At 39.3% G+C, this 5,059-nt stretch overlaps 1 long non-coding RNA gene across 1 annotated transcript; it reads right to left on the bottom strand.

Moving 5' to 3' along the window:
• Positions 1–649: 649 nt before the first annotated feature.
• On the bottom strand, positions 650–2,669 carry LOC127298061 (uncharacterized). The gene is made up of 5 exons (XR_007849578.2): positions 2,320–2,669; positions 2,134–2,230; positions 1,892–1,968; positions 931–1,007; positions 650–764 (listed from the first exon to the last, which is right to left on the bottom strand). It is a non-coding gene; the product is annotated as an uncharacterized lncRNA (long non-coding RNA).
• Positions 2,670–5,059: the final 2,390 nt, after the last annotated feature.

The following is a 5,059-nucleotide window of genomic DNA, read 5'->3' as shown; positions in this document are numbered from 1 at the left end:
AAACTACGAGCTAAGCCCCGTCCCACTCCAGGGTAATGTGGTTGCGCGGGGTAATTGTCACGGGTGAATACTTAGACGCCAAAGTTTTTGAAAACAAGATTTTCTTTCCAACCATCTTTTCCAAGATCCTTTCCTTTCATAAACACACGCTTGGGTAAGTCCAACTCACCCAAGGTTTTCAAAAATTCTTTTCAACAATTTATTTTTCCAAGGGGGTTCCCAACCTATAGTTTTATGAAGGAACTAAGAGTCACAATGACATGATGCTAGCCATCATACCACTAAGGGGATGATAATTGAGGTGTTAAGGGGATCATACATACTTAGGATAAGCATGTATAGGGACAACATAATTAAGATGATTCAAACAGGGGTCATGATGTTAATCATCATACCACTAAGAAGATGACAACATGGATATGGTCAAGGGGGCATACATGCTTAGGGTAAGCATGCATAACATCAACAAGGGGGTTCACATACTTGGGAGCAAGTATGCAAAGCATCAACAAGGGGTTCAACATACTTTGGGAATAAGCATGCATAGAGTAGAGGACCAAAAATCACATATGATACAAGGAACCAAGTGTATAATGGAGCAATGAGCACAACAAGAAGGATAAATAGCAAGAGATCAAAAGATGGCTTGCCTTGGCTTATTTGCCCCTGTACTTCTTCAACTCCATCAATATAAGAATTCCAACAACATATATAAATAAAATTCTCATCCGATTCCACTTCTTCTTCTCCGGAATTGTTCGCATCTATCGCCGGAAAATATAAAAGGAACACAATCAATCACATTGCATCAACAAGACAACATTCAACAAGCAACAACTAACCATGCAGCCAAGGTATAACATACTAAGGACTTATAGATACCACAAAACAACTTTAAGAGTTTTAATTTAGAAAACCCCATTTATTTACCTAGTAAAGGTATGAGTGCATCACAACTTTAGCAATTGCCTCTCTCGGTTATCACCATGGTATAAACCAATTATCTCCTGGTAGATAACATCATGAAGAGGACAAGAGCATTATTTTGGCATCACAAACATTCATAACATAATTTCAAACATTTTTGGAAAAGTAGAAATCAGTTTTTTCTAATTTAATTTGCTCACTTAACATTATACAAAAATAGGAAGCAAACCATATACCACATCATTTGAAAACTTAAGCAAAACAAAAGAGCTAAAGTTAGGTTGCAGAGGTGTTGTTTTGCAAGCATAAAACAAAGGTTGCCCATCTCTACTAAAAAGAGTTGGTCAAGGGTTTTAAATAAACCGAAAAGTTTTGCTTCAACAATGCATGTCACACATAAACATTACTAACAGCAACAAATATGTATGAACAGAGACTAATAATATTTTTCCTATATATTCAGTACTAATACAAGACTAACCCAATTGGAATCACCCAAAAATATCAAACCTACAATTTTAGAAATTTCTTTGAATCTGACTGTACAGAAAACAAGATCTGTAAGCCGTAAATCGTAGAAAAATCCTAAAAATATGCGGCCACTTGCATTTGAAAGGTAATTAAACAGAGAGGCATACACAATTGGATTTGGGTTCAAATTGTTCCTGAAACTCTCACAAATGGATTAACAAGATTACTGCATGTCTGTACCATTTGATTTAACTAAGGAGTTACAGAACAGATAATGGTTTGAAACTTGTTTGAGATGATTAAGAAAACATTCAGTAATCCTACAGAATTGGAATCACTCAATTTGGATTAAAGATGGATTTTTGGTGATTTAAAAGCTAACAGCCATGTCTGTAGAACACACAGAACAAGTTTAATTCACCAATAATCTTACATAAATCATAAAAATATGGGATCAGCTGCATATGAAAGGTATCGAATAGGTGGTTCTTACCCAATTGGTTTCATTCAAAAATTCGTTTCCAAGCTCCTGGTTTAATTCGACAAAGTCAGATCTGACCATATCTTGATCTGTGAACCATTTCAATTTCAGGAGGTCATTTGAAGTGAAACTAACGCCAAAATGAAGGTACTGGAGAGGGCTCTCACCCACAGTTGAGTTTGCCCAAAATGGTTTTGCAAAACAGGAGAAATCTAACAAACAGTGATTCTGCATGTTTGCAGAACTTTATTTACCATGCACAATCCATAACTAATTTGAGGATTAGACCAACGCCAAGTTGTATATCTTTTCAATACCTATCTTTGGAACTTTGAATCACTCGATTTGGATCTGCACACAGGATTTGACGCATTTTACAAAATCATACCAGAATCTGAAACAGCAAGATAGCAGAAATTACTGCAAGGTTTTGGACGAACTTGGGTCAATAGTTTCAGATCTGAGGATTGCTCAACCTTCTCCATGCTTGGACCAACATGCACCTGCATCAAGATCCAATCTTGTGAGAGGACAAAGGAGAAATAGAGGGGGATTCATCTAGGGTTAGGGGAGAAGAGAGTGAGAGGGAAGCTCTCATGGTGAGGGGAAGCTTGAGGGAGGAGGGGAGCTTCATCTTGGTGGATTTCTATGGCCATGGCCGGCCATGTGAGCAAGGGGGAGCAGCAGCTCGTGGGGAGGAAGGGGGAGGAAGGTATGAGGGAGTGGAGTGTGAAAGAAATGAGCAAAGGGGAGTGGAGGTGGCCGGCCAAGCTCTTATATAGAGGGAGGATGGTGGCTGCCTCCATTTTGATTGGCTAAGGTGGGTGGCTGCCCATTTAATTGTTGGGGTAGTTGGGAGGCAAGGCTTGCAAGAGAAGGAAATGAGGAGGGGCTGGCCGAATTTCAAGTCATGGCCGGCTCCTTTCTTGTCATGAGCAAGTGAAAAATGTGAGAGAGATGCACAACATTCATGTGAATAGATCAAGGCATGATGTTGAGGAGGTAATGTCAATGAGTGATTTTGATGATGATAAGATTAGGAGTAAATACCTAAAGATAGAAAGGGTATGAGGGTGGCATGTGCCATGTGCCATGATAATAATCTCCACCACTTTGGTTGAGACCAACTTATGATGAAGATGGTTCCCAAGGTATAGTTGATGAATAAAAGTTTCATTTGAATTCAAAATTGAAAGATTGGGGTTGGCCACATGCAACCATGCATGAGCATGCCAAGGTAGATGGGATGGTGATGGTGGCTTAGTCAATGATAGAGCAAGGTTAAGAGAGATGGTGAGTGAAGTATCCATATACTCACAAGGATGAATATATTGACATAAATCATCAATTTATGAGATCAAGGTGATGATGGAAGAGAATATAAAGTACTCTACAAATGAGAGGTCAATTGGAAGTGGTTCGAAAGTATCAAATGATCATCCATTTAACCAAGAATTGGAGGATGGGGGAAATACAATGTGGTAGACCAGAGGTGTGCATAAGATGTGCAAGTGTTGCCATTTGAAAAAGGATTTATTTGAAAGGCATATGAAACACCTCAATTGTCTAGGGACAATTGGGAATGAACTCACGTGGAATGAAATTTGAAAGTGTTGAGATAAAACTAGTTGGAACATAGGAGTTCAAAATATTCTACTTACTTTCTCAAGTAAGTAGAGTTTTTCTCAAATGTAAAATAAGCAAGAGGAAAACAAGAAATGGTATAAGTACCATAAACAAGCTTTTTGTTAAAAAGAAAGCAAAATAGAGAGTAATGTTTTAGAAAGCAGTAATTGGTAGAAATGGGATGAAAAACAAAATCCATTTCAGTTCCTTGTTTTCTTTGAAGAATTATCTTGAAAGGATTTAATAAAACTAGAATTAGTGTTGTGATCAAAACTAGAGAAGGAAAACAGTAGGGTTTTTGAGGAGGAGAACTAATTTAGGGAGGAGTGTTCTCAAGGGTAGATGATGGCTACGAAATGTACCCATCCTTCCCACTCTTGGTTTTGTGAAGATTAAACTTGGATTAAAAAAAACAAGAGGTTAAAGAGGTAGAAGTGATCTAGTGCAGAAACACTGGATAAGGTATGAGATCAAGTTGAATATAGGAGTTGCAAGGATAGAGTGAGACATGCAAGCCGTGGAGGTTGAAGAGGATGTTGCATAGATGAGATCCATGCATTGAAGTCAACAATAACAGTTGTGGGTGCTTAGAGATCAATTGCCAAAGTCTGGATATTTTAAGCCTGTCAACACAGATGGTCGACATGGCCTCAAAACCAACAAGGATGAGTGGGTATAAGAGAGGGATGTAGCTAGGGGAAGATGATCCCAAGTTTTGAATTTAGGATGATTGAGCTAGGTTGTACCACAAGGAGAAAAATCAAGAAGGCACACTCAGGTTGCCATCAGGGGAAGAGTTTGATGTAGTAAAAAGGAAAACAACTTTTCCTAGGACACACATGTGTTTTATTAAGTGAGTTGTTTGTTTTACCACTAGAGGTGTTGTTCTAAGAGGTGGCTCAAGACAAAACTCAACAAGAAAAACAAGACAATACATCTACCAACAGGTCAAAGCAATTCATCTTAACAGACAGATCAAGGCAATTCATCTTAACTAGTCTATACAAAAAGTTTTTGTTCCCCCTAATTTTTGCATTAAGGACAATTAATCAAGGTTGAAAAAGGTGGGGTGTTACAGAAATACCGACGACCCAGTTGAAGCAAGGCGAGTTATTCGACGATCCAAAGCCTTTACAGTGGTCAAAGGGGAGTTGTACAAGCGCAGTATTTCGGGTGTGTTACAAAGGTGCGTCACACCCAAAGAAGGAAGGATAATCCTGAAGGACATACACGAGGGAATATGTGGTCATCACGCGAGCAGTCGAGGTATTGCGGCCAAGGTTTTCCGAGCTGGATTCTACTGGTTGACAGCAATCAAGGACGCGAAGGAGATAGTACGAACTTGTGACGCGTGCCAGAGATTTGCCGCGAAACCTCACTCTCCGGTAGCAGAGCTGATGCCAATACCATTGTCTTGGCCCTTTGCTCAACGGGGCCTCGATATGGTGGGAAAGTTACACAAGGCCTCGCCAGGAGGATACGAGTATATGCTCGTCGCTGTCGACAAAATCACCAAGTGGATAGAAGCAAAGCCGATAAATTCACCAGACGTAG

The sequence above is a fragment of the Lolium perenne genome, chromosome 7, assembly GCF_019359855.2.
Source record: "Lolium perenne isolate Kyuss_39 chromosome 7, Kyuss_2.0, whole genome shotgun sequence".
NCBI classification, from domain to species: Eukaryota; Viridiplantae; Streptophyta; class Magnoliopsida; order Poales; family Poaceae; genus Lolium; species Lolium perenne.
This window is presented reverse-complemented; position numbering and strand designations above follow the sequence as displayed.